Raw genomic sequence first — 16,519 nt, 5'->3', positions numbered from 1 at the left:
CCCTCTCACGTACAAACACCCAAAGAGGCTAAATTTAATCTCCTACTCTTTCACATGTTGTGGTAATAAAATGGTTGCATTCACTACCAAATGTATGAGATGTCCCCAGTATATATGACCCAAAATAGTGACAGGGACAAGACTTCATCAGGAACCCATGGCTCAGAAAACCAAATGATTTCTATTCACTGACCATAGGCCCAAAATAATATGACTACTAGTAGGAAGGGATAAATAATATTATGGCCACTCGGCCATCTTGTGGCCAAAGAGTATAATTTTTTTCCTTTAAAGGACCCTGTTTTTTCTAAGAATCTGACTTGATACAAATAAATGAAATCTTGATACAATAGAACAAGGACCCTGGAAAGTGAAAGTAGATCTTGAAATATTGAAATAAAGAAAGAAGCAAGAAGAAACTGTTATGGGATTAACTGGTGACTTTGGTATGGACTTGCTGTTGGACTATTTGTGAATCCAAATAGCCTGAAGAGAAAGCTGATTATTGGAAATTAACTTTACAGATATTAATTGAATTAAACTACTAGACAGAAACATGTAAGATGGTGGTATCTCTTCTGGAATTAAAAATGGAACTTAGAAATATGAAAGAAGCACTACAAGAAAGAGGCAAATCATTGGGCTTTGCTCTACAAATTTCAAAATGGAGATTTCAAAACATAAAGAACAAAAAGGAGTGTTAGAAGAGGAGGAGTTGATTAAAGAAGAGGCCATCTTTGATGAACATTTGGAACAATGAATTATAAAACAAAGAGGGAAAAGAGTAGGAATTAAAAATTTGAGATTCAAGGAGGTAACTAAAAAGGGAAATACTTACAAAAAAATGTAAAAAGAAGCAGCAGAAAAGTAAATTGAGGAAGGAAGTTTTAAAGAGGGAGGGGGATAAAAACTGGAGTGTGAGAAGAAAGGGAAAATGAAGAGGAAAAGAAGTAATAAAAAACGGGATCAGGAAACAAAGAAATATGGAAACTGTATAAAAATGAAAAATTGTTTATTTAAAAGACATAGAGATAATGGCTGATTAAGAACTAAGAAAGGGGATTCCGCAAGGTGACGGGGGGTAGCATAAATATGATTAGAATGATTGTTGCTTAGCAAAATTATTTGACTAGAGAGATTATTGTAATTGATTAATTGGTGTGATATTGGCTATATTGATTACCCAAATATCTTGTTTGATTAAGCAATTTAATCAACCTACCATCTCAACAAACCTACCATGCCAGGAAAAAAATCCAATGCCAAACCACAACCTAAAGAGAAAGAATTCCCCACCAATGAACCACAAGACTCCTGCACATGCCTTATATGCAATGAAACTCTAAAGGATAATGAAAATTCCACCAAATGTTCTCAATGTGACAACTATGCTCACCATGGCTGCTTGGGATTACCCAAGCAAATGATTCAATTCCTAGAATCATCCAACCATTCATTTCAATATTCTGCCCATCATGCAGACCCAAACTGAACAAGTATATTGCCCTGTTTGAAAGAGTTGATACCATAGAAACATGAATAGCATCCCTTGACACCATAGTAGCATCCCTGGACATGTTAAAAAAAAAGATTAACTAACCTTGAAAAAAAAACACAACACAAAAACCGGAACATCCAATAGCTACAAATCACATCTCTACCCAACAACCACAAACAATCCACAAAAAACCACAAATCCAACAAATAATGATATCCCAATCCTCGTCAGAGAAGCTGTTGAGCATGAATGGAAGTATCCAAATGCCATCTTATTTAGTCTAGAAGACATCAATGACAATGATGACATCACAATTGTCTGCAAAATCATCAGTGATTATCAAGAATCAAACATCTCCCCTGATGAAATACTTGACATTTTCCGCATTGGCCGAGTCCAAAAACAGTGATGGCTCAGTGGCCCCATGCTTCTGCAAGGTCATTTGCAAAAATGAATCAAGCAAACATAAATTCATTTATACTATAAATTCACTCGCCAAAAGCAACACCAACCATAAGAACCTCCGTTCTCGCCCTGACTTAACCTTACAGCAATGTGTATGATCCCGTGAGCTGAGCTCTGAGCTCAAAAGACTCCATGAACAAGGAAATACTAACCTATACATTGACTACCATAAAGAATGTATCAAAAGCAAGACCTTCAACTTACATCCCATTAACCATCACCCCAAAATCCAACATTAGGCATGCAGGCCCCTTACTTCCTCCAGACCCACTACTACATATCTAAAATACAAACTACTCAATGCAAGAAGCCTTGCAAACAAAATGCATGAATTCCTCATCTTATTAGGCAAGACCACATTTGACATTATATTTCTCTGTGAGACAAGTTTAAATGCATCTTTTTCAGAGTCCATTACCACAGTCAGTGAATATCATGCTTATCGGTCAGATCGTGAAACACATAGAGAAGGTGGAGTTGCTATCTTCTACAAAAAATCCCTAAATCTAAAAAGATTCAAATTACACAGGAACTTACTCTTCCAGAGACCATCGTCTGTGAAGTGTCCTTAAATGCCACAATCCGCTTCCTACTATGCTACAGAGCCCCGGATTATGACATAGCTCATGCAGACAAGCTAACTTCACTGTTAACGTGGGCTGCCTCTTGCCCTCACCCTCTTATTTTCCTTGGTGACTTCAATCTACCTCTTATAAATTGGACCCTAAATGAATGTACATCCCAACCCATATATGCAACCCTGTACAATGCTGTTACTACACTAGGACTGGATCAATTAGTAACTGACAACACTAGCCTCAATAACTGCCTCGACCTTATCTTCTGCAACAGCTCAAACTCAATATATGGCCTACAAATACAAGAACCCTTTTAAAACAGTGACCACAGTATGATCAACTTTTTTCTCAATTTACGTCCTCACAAAGAAGATCATAATGATGGATCCCCAAAATACAACTTCAAAAAAGCCAACTATGATCTCATAGATACTGACCTATCATCTCTTGATTGGCACATTCTGTTCTCTAGCTGTAATATTACAGAAGACCATTATTCTTGTTTGAACTTGAAAGAGTCATTAAACTATATGTACCATTAGTAATCCCCAAAAACAAAAAAAACAAAAACAAATTACCCATAAAAATAAGGAAACTTCAATAAAGATTGCAATGGCGTAAAAACAAAACTAGGTATGTAGCAAAGTTTAAAAATCAATACAACACCCTATACTGACAGATAAAGGCAGAATGCACAATTTACCACTGCAAGCAAGAGGAAAACCTCCTACGTACAAAATCCACCCACGCCTTCTACAATTATGTTAACAGCAAACTTAAAGAATCAAGAACCATCCCACCCCTAAAAGGACCAAATGGGAAAGACTGCAATGATGAGGCTGTTAAGACCAATCTCTTCAACACATTCTTCAGTTCAGTCTTTGTAAACAGCAATGGTTCATGCCTCACATTTCCTAGTCGTACCACAACTAACTGTAATGACCTACTACATATTGACTTTACAGAAGATAACATAGAAAAGGCACTGTATAACCTAAAACCATCCCTATCTATTGGCCCTGATGGGTTATGTGCCTACTTCTTAAAAAAGCTCTCCTCTGCCATAGTGGAACCCCTAAGCATTATATATAAGATATCATTCAGAACCAGCTCCTTACCAAACATATGGTCCTTAGCTATGGTCATCCCTTATCTTCAAAAAATGTGACCCCAGCCTGGTTGAAAACTACAGACCAATCTCACTGTGTTGTGTCACGTGCAAAGTCATGGAATCAATCATTAACCAATTCATCACTCTCCACTTAGAGTCAAACAACCTGAAAACAATTTGGTCTCAGGAAAAAATTGTCTTGCAATCTTCAACTACAAAAACATATGGACTACTCTACTTGACCAGGGTAAAGCTATAGATGCAATTTACACAGACTTTTGCAAAGCCTTTGATTCAATGGTACATGACAAACTACTGTTAAAACTAAACTCTTACAGCATTTCCGGATCCCTTCATAAGTGGATTACTGCATTCCTGTCAAACAGGCAACAAATAGTAAAAATAGGGGGTGCTATATCAAACTCTGCTCCAGTTAACAGCAGTATCCCCCAAGGCAGCATTCTAGGACCCATACTCTTTATACTCTGTATAAATGACCTTTGTGATAATCTTATAAGCAACTGCGTCCTCTTCCTGGATGACGTAAAACTATTCAACACCACTGACAATGCTACTATCCTTCAAAGCGACCTTGATTATATGTTTGAATGGTCAAACATCTGGCAACTCCAAATCTTGACCAACAAATGCTCTGTCCTACACATTGGTAAAAAAAATCAGTACACCAAATACAAACTAGGCGGATATGACCTCGTTGATGATCCTCACTCTGTCAAGGACCTTGGGGTTCTCATATCAAATGACCTAAGCACCAGAGCTCACTGTAACAGCATTGCCAAAAAGGCATTAAGAGTTGCAAATCTAATCTTAGGAAGCTTCCCCTCCGGAAATATTGAATTGCTTATTAGAGCATACGAAACTTTTGCCAGACCAATACTCAAATACAGCTCATCAGTCTGGAATCCGCACTGCATATCAGACATTAATACAATCGAGCAAGTCCAGAAGTATTTCATGAGAAGAGTACTACAATCCTCTGCTCACAACAGAATACCCTATATCACCAGGCTTGAGATTTTGGGCTTGGACAACCTTGAACTACGACGCCTATGGTTAGACTTAAACGTATCACACAAAATTATCTGCTACAATGTCCTACCAGTCAATGACTACTTCAGCTTCAACCGCAACAATACAAGAGCACACAAAAGATACAAACTCTATGTAAATCACTTCAAATTGATTGCAGAAAGTACGACTTCAGCAACAGAGTGGTCAATGCCTCGAATGCACTACCTGACTCTGTTGTTACATTCTCTAACCCCCACTTCTTTAACTTCAAACTAACCACTATTGACCTCACCCCATTCCTAAGTGGTCTGTAAGGGGTGTGCATAAGTGCAATATCATGCCTACCATCCCTGTCCTATTGTCCCCATTTATTTGTACCTATTTCCTGTATTCTTAGTGTTGAGGTATTCCCCGTTAGGAGAATGAGTGCACTCAGGGAAACGTAGTGAGAGTGGTGTTGAATAACACACAACCAACACAGAGATACACTGAATAGTAAAATGTAGGTTTTACTTCCAGTAAATGGGTAAACAAAGCCCAACAAACAATCCAAAATCATACACTGTTAAAGCAGGTAGTATTCAATACAATCAGTCCAGGGATAATCCAAAAACGAAGTCCAATATCATAAACAAAGTTCAATAAATGGAGTTTGCTAACAGTTTGCAAGACTCACAGCAATCCAAGCAGAACGACAATCAGGCAAAAGGGAAAAGGGAAATGCAAGAAGAGTGCAAACCAGGTTTCTGGCTCTATCTTATGGCCATTGAAGAAACCTTAGCCAATCACAATTACAGCATTCTCTTAAAGATACAACAGTATTAAATAACTATCCTGGTTTATATATTGCCAACCCAACTGTTAGGTGACTATCATTCCTAATACTTACTCATGTTTATACTTATATCTATTATCTTGTAAGCAATTGACAAATCAAATAAATAAATAAATAAAAAACATAAGTTATAAACTATTTAGAAAATAGGGAAATATAGATTATTAAGATGAAGGATGGTAACTGATATTTTTTATTGGAATTCTTGTTTTCTTTTCTTAAACTAAACATAGAGATAAATGGAATAAATGTGAAAAAAGGGAAATTATGATAAATTTATGGAATATGTTGAATGAATATATGGTACACAATTGAAATGAATTATGAGGATTGTTGAAATGAGATTAATATCAGTTTCTAGGATTAATTGAATAGATTAATTTTTCTTTTTGAAATTATAAATAATTTTTTTGAAATTAAAGAGGGAAAGTACCATGCAGAATCTGACCCAAAAGGTATATATTTTAAATAGTTATTAGGAGATTACCATTATTAATTCTCTAGATAATAAAATGTTTATTGGGATTTAAAGGGGAGGTAATTAAAGAATATGTAAGCTATAGAGGTGGCACACTCAAATGGGTAATTGTGGGGGGAAATTCTTTTGAAATGTTTGTATTAATTTCGAATTTGTGGAAAAATGAAATAAGAATATGCGATGAAATTGCAAATTTGACAGACAAAAGTACAAAAGTATAATGATTGTGAAGATAGGAGAGTTATTTGTGATTCAAATAAGATGAAACCATTTGGAAAAAATATAATAATAGAAAATATCTAAAGTATTGGTAAGATATAAAGTTGAAATGCGAAAGATGAATACATAATTATGGTCATATTTGTTTGTAAATGTGGAAACCTGGAATCATGCTGTTCACTAAAATGAGATGTTTTTAAAATGTGGAAAACTGAAATAAAATTTGATTAAAAAAATAATATTATGGTCACTCGAAGGGGTTTCGTTAAAATGTCTATGAAGATTCTCAGTCATCTAGATCAGCAGTCGCCAACCAGTGGGCCATCCACTGGTGGTCTGGGAGAAAATTTTGATGCTCTGCAGAGAAATGCCACCCCAAAGCACCCCCCAAACAATTAACCCAGGCTGCGGGGGAACACAAGGCTGGGCTACCCACCTGGTACATGGGTGCATCACTTGCATTAGGAACAACATGAGGTAGTGAGGGGAGGGGGGAAAGGGCAGAGGAGGGAACTTGCCTGGCCACCAGGTTGCTTCTCCCGGTTCTTTCTTCTTCTGCTTTTGGCTGCAAACAAGAAAAGCAGCAAAAGTCTTTCTTTCTCTCCTCCAAACTCCACCAGAAATGAGTCTTTGGGACCCTGCAAGGCATCCTGCTCCAAGAGGTTGCACCGGCAAAGATTCATTTCTGGTGGTGTTTGGGGGGAGAGAAAGAAAATCTTCTGCTGCTTTCCTTTTGTGCAGCCTGAGAACGGAGCTCAAAGCAGGCTAGCAATGGGGCTGCCTTGGAGGGGTGTGTGAGGGATCTGTGTGCGTGTGTGTGTGTGTGTGTGTGTGTGTGTGTGAGAGAGAGAGAGAGAGAGAGAACATCACCAATCCTCCAAGGTTAGATCAGATCTCTCTCTCTCTCTCTCCTTCTCCCTCCAACCAATGTCAGCAAGCCACGTCAGTCAAAATTCACATTAATGGTCCGCAGGATTTAAAATAATGAGTTTGGTGGTCCCTGAGGTCCAAAAGGTTGGTGACCCCTGATCTAGGTCATTGTTGTCTCAAAGTTGCTTTGTCAAAAGGCAAGTGGACTGGGTTTTTTGTTTAAGGTAGAAGAAGATGCTTTGCTTCTCATGCAAGAAGCCTCAACAGTTTTGACTGGAAGGTGGGGAGAAACAGTCCAGTTGCCTTTTCAAAAAGCACCATTGAAGTTTCCTTAAAATATTCCAATGTCACTTATAATTTCTTCTGTGTCAGTCTTTTCCTTTGTCTTACCTTTATAAATGCAAAGGTGTATAAGATGTGGTTTGCTTTTGCTTATGTGTGCTGAGCAAAGTATCAACAGCTTTGCTGGAATCCAAAATATACCATATTATTGCTTGCATGCATTTAAATAAAACAATGTTGTATCTTCAAAGGGATTTTATTTATTCATTTATTTATTAGTTTGTCAAACATGTATAAGATAACAAATATAAGTACAAAGAAAGTAAATACAGATAAATGGGAACAATAAGACAGGGATGGTAGGCACGCTGGTGCGCTTATGCACTCCCCCTTTAAGGAACTCTTAGGAATGGGTGAGGTCCATGGTAGACAGTTTGAGGTTGAAGCTGTGAGGGGTTGAGGCTGTAACAATGGAGTCTGGTAGGGCATTCCAGGCGTTGAGCACTCTGTTGCTGAAGTCATAAGGTTCTGCTATTGAGTTTGGAGTGGTTTACCTTGAGTTTGAATTGATTGTTTGCCCATGTATTATTGTGATTGAAGCTGAAGAAGTCATTGATAGGCAAGATGTTATTACAGACAATTTTGTGAATTATGCTTAGATTGGACTGCAGGTGGTGCAGTTCCAGCTTTTCCAGGCCCAAAATTTTGAGCCTGGAGGCATAGGGAATTCTATTGTGATTGGAGGAGTGCAGTACTTTTTTTGAGAAATACCTTTGAATCTGCTCAATTGTGTTAATGTCCAATATAGAGTGCGGGTTCCAGGCGGATGAGCTATATTTGAGAATTGGTCTGGCAAAAGTTTTGTATGGCCTAGTTAACAATTTAGTGTTGCTCGCGAAGAAGTTTTGTGAAATAAGGTTAACAATTCTTAACCTTTTTGGCAAAGCTGTTACAGGGAGCTCTGGGGCTTAGATCATTTGAGATAAGTACTCCTAGGTCCTTGACAGAGTGAGGGTTGTCTATGAGAATGCTTCTCCCTAACTTGTATTTGGTGTTCTGATTTTTTTTGGCAATGTGTAGGACAGATCATTTGTTAGTTGAAATTTGGAGTTGCCAAATTCACAACCATTCTGACACATAGTCAAGGTCTCTTTGCAGGGCAGCAGCATTTCTAATCTATCTGAAAAAAACATAAAAAAGCAAAGATTTCCTCTGGATATCCATGTTATCACCTAAGCAAAGAAATATTTGTTTATGTATACTTAAAGCTTCATACCATCAAGAATTGCCCTTTAAAATAATTGCTCAGGTGGTATCATGCATCTCCCAGTTTAGCTGGGAATGATGTAAAGTTTAAAAATGACTGTATTATCAGCTTCAATTGATCAAAAGCCAATTTATCAGTGGTTTTAAATGGGTTGGGAAATCAGTCAACAATCTTCAAAGAATCTTGCAGTTTATTCTCTGTGTTCCTTCTAATGTATATCTTGATATTACTCTAGTTGTTATGTTACTCCTAATGAAGACCCAATGGAAAAGCTTATTTAAATGATATGAAAAACTGCTTGCTGAAAAAAAATTAATATAGCCCTATTCCTCCAAAAATGATTCTTAGATGAAAGACAAATTCAGTCAAATGTGTATGTATATGTACACACACACACACACACACACACACACACACTCCAAGTAATATTTGCTTGTTCAAAATGGAATATTTTTTTGTTTTTTATTTATGTACTAAATGCTCTCTAGTGTTGAGCTCATGTTGCCCCTATGAACACTTCAATCAGGTTTGAGGAATGACCCTCAGTTAGGAATGATAGCAGAAGGAATAGACCCTGAATGTTCTATGGAAGCTGCAGCAGATGAAGCTGTGGAAGCTTTGGAAGATGGAGGGGTTGCTTGCAGAGGAGAAGAAGACAGTACATAGAACAGACACAGTGGTGGAGCCAAAGGTGCCAAATTTGAGGCCCACGTGAAAAGATGCCCAGTATGTGCTATGGCAAAGAACCCCTCAGAAAAATCTTTAGGACTATTACAACCAGTAACCAACCCCAACAGACCATGGCAGGATATTGCCAGGAACTTCATTGTAGAGCTCCTGAATAGTCAGGGGTACATCATCATTTGGACTATTATCAATCTATTTTTGAAACAGGCCCATTTTATTCCCTGCATTGGAATGCCATCAGCCTGCAAATTAGTTAAACTTTTTATAAAACATGTGTACCGCTTGCATGGCATCCCTCAATGAATTATCTCTGATAGGGGGTGCAGTTTACTGCCCGGTTTTGGCAAGAATTTTTGCAATTGAGCGGGTCAGCCCTGGGACTGAGCACATCGTATCAACCCAGTACCAATGGTGCAGTGGAATGAACAAATGCTGCAGTGGAAAGGTACCTCCTCTGCTATCTATCATATCAGCACACTGATATCGGGCGGCAGGAGGGCGGTGCTGCACTGACATCATCAGAAGCCAACAGGGACTAAAGACAAGAAGGTAGAGCTAGGCAAGGCAACTGGAGACAAGAGGAGAATGAACGGCAGATGAAGATCTGAGAGGGACATGGTGGGCATGATGGGCACACACACGGGACACAGACATGGAACAGAACACAATCACGGGTAGTGAAGGAGCCAGCTGAGATCAGCTTTTTCCTTTGTATTTTTTATAACCTTTATATATACAAATGTATATAAACTCTGATATGCTTTTGCTTATGTGTGCTCAGCAAAGGATCCAGAATATACTGTATTATTACTTGCATGCATATAAATAAAATAATGTTGTATCTTCAAAGTGATTTCGTTGATTTACCTGAGCCCAATTTTGGACACCACACCATGCTATCTCCTCCTTTTCTAATCTATCTGACAGAACCAGTGAAATTTAGTGCACTTCACAATGGGGGAGACGGAGTCCCCTCATCCTGGAGCCATTATGAGGCAGAGCCACAATGCAATCCTGCCTCACTTTCCCCTGAGAACAACAGCGGCATTGGCTGCAGTGCAGGGCAGACCAGTGTCTCAGGACTAATAGCAGATCACACGTCCAGCACCAACAAAGGCTGGAAATTGCTGCCCACCATTTCCTGCTGCAGTTTGTTGAGCAACGAGAGAGACACAGAGTGAGAGAGAGAGAGAGAGAGAGAGAGAGAGAGAGAGAGAGAGAGAGAGAGAGAGAGAGAGAGAGAGAGAGAGAGGGAGAGGGAGAGAGATTCAGCTTGATTTGGTTCTGTCTGCTCCCCTCTCTTTGCCTTTGCCCAGTTTTGCAAGGATTCAGCAGATGCTGCCTTGGTGATAGGCATCTTGTACTTTGCTTGCCAGGTGTCTTCAGGGTACCTGGGCACTATATTTTCCAGCCACTTTGGACTGAGTTACAGGATGTGTATGTGTGCCTGTGTGATAGTGCTGCTGCTTTGGATGATGCTTCTCTGAAGTGTGCGCGGCCATCTAAGGTGGCAACTTCATGGCACTGTGATGTAAAAGCCGGACAGTCATTCCTTTTGCAATGCAAGGTTTATTTTTGTATCTTTCCAGAGACAGAGTGAATGTGGCCGAAGTTCCTATACACTTATTCCCTGGGGGTGTGGGTTGGGAAGTCGGGGAGGGAGGGAGGGAGGAGAGAGAGAGAGAGAGAGAGAGAAGAGAAAGGTGAACAATACACCCGAGGCTAGTTGTGGCAAGTGGTTACTGGGAGGGGAGAGGTGAGGTGGGGCTGGGTCAGCCATGGAAAATAATTTAATATCCAGTTTTCTGCTCTAATGACTGGCTGGGTCCAAATGGCTCTTTGAGTGTTGAAGGTTGGAGACCCCTGACCTAGGCAAAGAAATATTTATTTACAAATATTTAAAGCTTCATGCCATCAAGAATTGTCCATTAAATAATTGCTCAACTGGCACCCTGTGTCTTCTACCTTTGTTGGGAGTAATGCAGGGATGGGTTTCAAAAATTTTAAAACAGGTTCTCTGCCCGGTTGCTGGGTGGGTGTGTAGATGGTGGGTGTGGCCTTGTCAGTTTCCTGCACTATGGTGGTGGTAGTGTGTTTTTGCCCTCCCCAGGCTCCAGAGGGTTTTCTTGAGCCTCTGGGCTCTAGAAACTGGTAACAGGCCCATTTCCAGTCTTCCTGAACTTCTGGGAGACTCATTTTCACCCTCCTCGAGCCTCCATGTGCGTCCTGTATCTGCATCCCAAATGGTCTGTGTGGGGACTCCTGGGAGGGGTGGTGTGGTGTGGATGGGATCAGCCAGGAATGGGATTCGGGGGTTCTTAAACTGCACAGAATCTTAGCTAGAGGATCTCCTGAACCCCTGCAAATCCCCAGAAGCCCATTCCTGGATTGATGTATTGACTTTGGTAATTATTAAATTATTTGATTCAGTCACAAAAATCAATGGTTTTTAAGAAGACAGAAAATCACTCAAGAATCTAATGAATTCTGAGGCTTGCTCAGAGTTTGAATCCAGTTGTTTTGTTACTACTACAGTATTGAAAACCCCAATGAAAAAAACTTATTAAATGATATGGAAAATTGCATAATGAAAAATTAATTTAGCCCTAACCCCTCCAAAACATACAATCCATAAAGAATTATAAAGGGAAAGACAAACTCTCTCAAACATGGATATGTATGTATACACTTAGAAATTGCTTGTTCAAAATGCAACCCTGTTCATTTTTTATTTCTTATGTACTAAACGGTCTCTAGAGTTGAGCTCAGGCCTCCATATAATTATATAGATTTTGGGGATGAAGATGCATCCTAGTAAACCAACACCAGAAGACAGGACAGAGAAGATCTCCACGGCCACCATGTACTTTCCCTTGGTGCTCAAGTTGGTGGGGACAAAGGTCAGCCAAACACTGCAGAAAACAAACATGCTGAAAATGATGAATTTGAAACTGTCTGGCAACTTCCTGGCTAGGAAGGCCACAGTGAAACTGAGAAGAGCCAAGAGGCCCATGTAGGCCAAGACACAGTAAAATATGGTGATGGAACCTTCATGACATTCTAGTACGATTTCTCCAAAGAGTGTCTCCATGTCTAAATTTGGAAATGGGGGAAATGTACTCAGCCAAATAATACAAATAACTACTTGAATGAAGGAGCAGAAACTGAAAATAGAATAGGCCAACTTTTGCCCCACCCATTTGTGGAATAGGCTTCCTGGCTTTGAGGCTAGGAATGCTACAACAACCCTGATGGTTTTAGGCCAATATAGAAGACATTGCAATAGAGAAGATGATGCCAAATGTTGTTTGTTGGAGGAGGCAGGTCGCCATTGGGGTGTCCAATGAACTGAAGTGAGCAGAGGAAACAAAGGAAGAGGGAGACATGTAGAAGGTAGGTGAGGTTGCGATTGTTGGCTTTGACAATGGGAGTATCCTGTTGCTTAATGAAAATTCCAAGCACAAGAACTGTGGAGAAGGAAAAGAGCCAGAGCCACCAGAGTAATGCCCAGTGGCTCTTCAAAGGAGAGGACATTCAGGGTCTTTGGAATGCACTCATTGTGAGCTTGGTTTGGAACTGATCCTCTGGACAACTCTCACAATTCTCGGTGTCTGTAAAAAGGAAAAGAATTTCTGAACAGAACCTAATTTTTCCCAGGTTTCAGAATTGCTTTGCTGTATTTCCTTCCAATGTATTTTCTAAAAAAAATGTAACTCTTGGGGTTTCAAATGTTTTATTAGTTGATTGGAATATAAAAGGCAAAGGAAAATAACAACAAGGAGATACTAGGAGAGAAAAAAAGGAAAAAAGATAATTTTGGGTAGAGGAAGAAAAGGATAAAAAAGAGTAGACTTCTGTCTCTTTTTAGCATAGCAGAAGACAATAAAATTATTGCCTCAGCTTTTTGCTCTTCTAGTAGTATACGCTAGCCATTTCTATAACATTAAAGTTATTTAATCAGCAAAACCAAAATCAAAGTTTCAAAGTTTTTTCCATCACAGGGATAAGCATTCTCCAACCAGAAACAAAATGAAATATGTTCTTTTCTTTAAATAAATCATTGGATTTACCCATCTCCACTTTTTTCAATGCTGTGGGAAGTAATGTATATTTCTGTTTGCATTTATTAATCTTTACAAGCCATCATCATTTATATCAACACAGTTCACTATATTCTTTCTGATTCTTTAACCTTAACTTAACCTTAACTGGGATACAGGCTACAGAAATGAACTTTCAGGCATAGGTCCATTGGGCTGCTATAAATCTTACCTATTTGTCTGGATATCATTTTTTCTGGACACTGAGCACAAGCATAGCAGCAAAATTTTCCCCCTTCGATCTTGTTCTTTCTTTTTCCAAGAGAACATGGCTCATTACATAATGAGAGAGGTGGTACCTATCCCCAAATAAACAAAAAGAGGTCATTATTTTTTGTTTTTATTCTGTTTTACAGCCAATGAATAAGAACTAGAGTGTTAATAGTCAGTCCTGCCATAAAACAGACAAGTTAACCTTAGAAAGATTGATGAAACCAGGAACACAATTGAAGTTGTATTTCATTTACTTTTAGTTTAGTTAAAGTGTAATTAATGGGATGGTGTGAGGATGTGAACCTGGGAGTGGGCATGGCCAGGTGGGAATGGTCATGGTGGGTATTTGACACAGGCTCAAGATGCTTTTTTCCCCTTCTCTCTTTTCTTTCCGCAGTTCTTTACTATAACCATTTTTCTATCTCTTGTTGCAATGATGAGGCAGTCAAGGTGTTGGACCATGATCAAATGAATCATGATGACTTTATTGGAGTCTAGTCTTGTATTTATACACATTTCTAGTAATCCTCTAACATTGGTTAACTTTGGTTGTTGCTCAACCTTTGTTATTGTCTAGCATAGTAATTAACACAATTAATTATTTCTAGTTAAAGTCTAACACGTTTACTTCCTCTCTCTAATCCTTCTTTGCATTAGTGATTTTGTTTGTCTGAGTTGTATTTGCTTTTGTCCTTATCTGAGGTTTGCCATCAAGATAATGATCTTCCTGCAATTACAACTCTACATATCCTCATTTTTTATTTTAAATGGAGGATTCAAAGATTTATGAATGTATCGCAACTGTAAAGGAGTTAAAGAAGAGGAAGTAGAATGAAACAATGCAAACAAATTTGGAATACATTGAATAAAACAACAGGTTACAATTAGTACAATAATAATAATTATAACATAAAAGAAAAACTGTCTGAGCCAAGACCACTCAGGGAGCCAATTGGTTAGCCACTCAAAAGGTGAGTACTGAGCATGGATATTACTTTGAATGTAAGATTGTAAATTGTAAAGCTCATCCTCAATAGTTTTATTCAATGAATGAAAATGTACAGCACATCCACGGTGTCCAACTAACTTACAGAACCTGCCTTGACGGGCTAAAAGATAGTCTATGGCAAAACGCTGCTGTAAGACATCTTGATTTAAGTCTTCTATTTCATGCTGCAAATCATGAATAATAGCAGCAGTAGCATTGATGGATTTTTCAAGTCTGCAGGTGATACCAAGAATAGATCATCTGTTTTCTTGAGCAATTATGCCAGGATAAGAGCCTAGAGTAATTACTTCTGTAACTGCCCCTGCCAATGCACGGCCAAATGTAGAACCAGAAGACAATTGTGTGTCAATAATAACTTCATCATTACATGTAGGCCCCAGAGAGGAACACCGCTGTCGAGTTGATGGGAGTGTACCTATTTGAACAGGTAGAGTAAAATAACCTATAGCTGCACATTGATAATTCTGAGGATGCACATTGGTGGCATATTTATCAAAAAAGAACCACATATTAGAATCTTTAAGCTGCCATCCAGTGCATATCGATCCTGTATTAGAGTGATCAGAGGCATTAAAAATAGGAAAATTGTTAGGATACATATCAGGAGCTATATTAAGTCCATACAAAGAAGAATTAAAGGTACCTGACAACCAATAGTAGTTAGAACAATAACTATAATTCCCCAGCTTTTTAAATATGTGCTGGGCAGCATCATAATCAGACCAATTATGAAGCCAAGTGTGTTTAATGTGACAACAGAAACACAGACCCCTTGTAAATTGACTAACTTTCAAGTAATGCAAACGGACAGAATTCAATTGCATTGGGGGTTTAGAAAATAGCCAGGAGTGTGAAATAGATTGTAGTTGTGAGACAATAAATGTAGAAGACATGATCAAGTTAGGGGTAAAAGAAATTTGACCAAATGCCATTGGGGGCTCATAGTATAATTTGTGCCATGGGTCATAAACATGTATTGGGCATGACGAACCCACAAATTAGGGTTAAGATGAACCACAGAAGTGTCATTTTGAGCAGAAACACCATTAACCATAAACAAGAAAATGCAAAGTAAAATTGTAACAGAATTAGCAGTAATAATGGCAAAAACAGCAGCAACAAGATTTTCAGGAGTCTGAGGTAATGAGGCCTGTTGCAGTTGTTGTTGAGCTTGATATGCAGTAGATTTAACCTGGCCCCAAGTGATGGGTTGCGGGCGCTTCGACCTTGGAAGCCGAACTTCTGTGTTCAGATGAAGATTGAAATCCGGAATCGGGTTGTGAAGGCCCCGACGCCATGCCATGATATGGACGAACACAGTGTGCTGAAACCCACACTGCTTGTCTAGTAGAAGGATCTTCCACGGCAGCGTAACCGCGCCCCCAGGTGATCAGCGGTGTAGGGCCTTTCCAGGTTGGATCTGGAGCTTGGCGATACTTTACCAAAGGCCTTGCTAAAGATTCAGTAGTTCGAAAATGTAAATTAACAGGTGAGTCTGCAAGAGAATCTAAAAAGGTTAAATAATTCCAAGTATATAATGCTACAGCAATGAGATTTTGAATCTTTCGCAGATGGTAAGGGCCAGACTCAGTTTGTAATTGTTTTTGAAGCAATGCCTTAAAGGTACGATGAGTTCGCTCAACTTTAGCTTGACCCTGAGAGTTGTAAGGAATTCCGTGTACCAAAGTAATATTCCATTTTTGACAAAAGGTTTGAAATTCCTTACTAATATAAGCTGGGCCATTATCAGTTTTAAACTGAGAAGGCTGACCCATTACAGCAAAAGAGGATAGGCAATGAGAAATAACATCTGAAGTACGTTCATGTTTTGAAACAGTAACCCAAAGGAAATGTGAATGAGTGTCAATAGACGTG

The 16,519-nt window shown here is 38.9% G+C and overlaps 1 pseudogene; it reads right to left on the bottom strand.

Moving 5' to 3' along the window:
- Positions 1-12,917: 12,917 nt before the first annotated feature.
- Positions 12,918-15,702, bottom strand: LOC148129103 (uncharacterized; annotated as a pseudogene).
- Positions 15,703-16,519: the final 817 nt, after the last annotated feature.

This window comes from Notechis scutatus, chromosome Z, assembly GCF_049901735.1.
Source record: "Notechis scutatus isolate UNSWTSFEM ecotype Mainland chromosome Z, rNotScu1.2, whole genome shotgun sequence".
NCBI classification, from domain to species: domain Eukaryota; kingdom Metazoa; phylum Chordata; class Lepidosauria; order Squamata; family Elapidae; genus Notechis; species Notechis scutatus.
The sequence above is the reverse complement of the archived record's forward strand: the minus strand, read 5'-3'. Positions and strand labels throughout refer to the sequence as shown.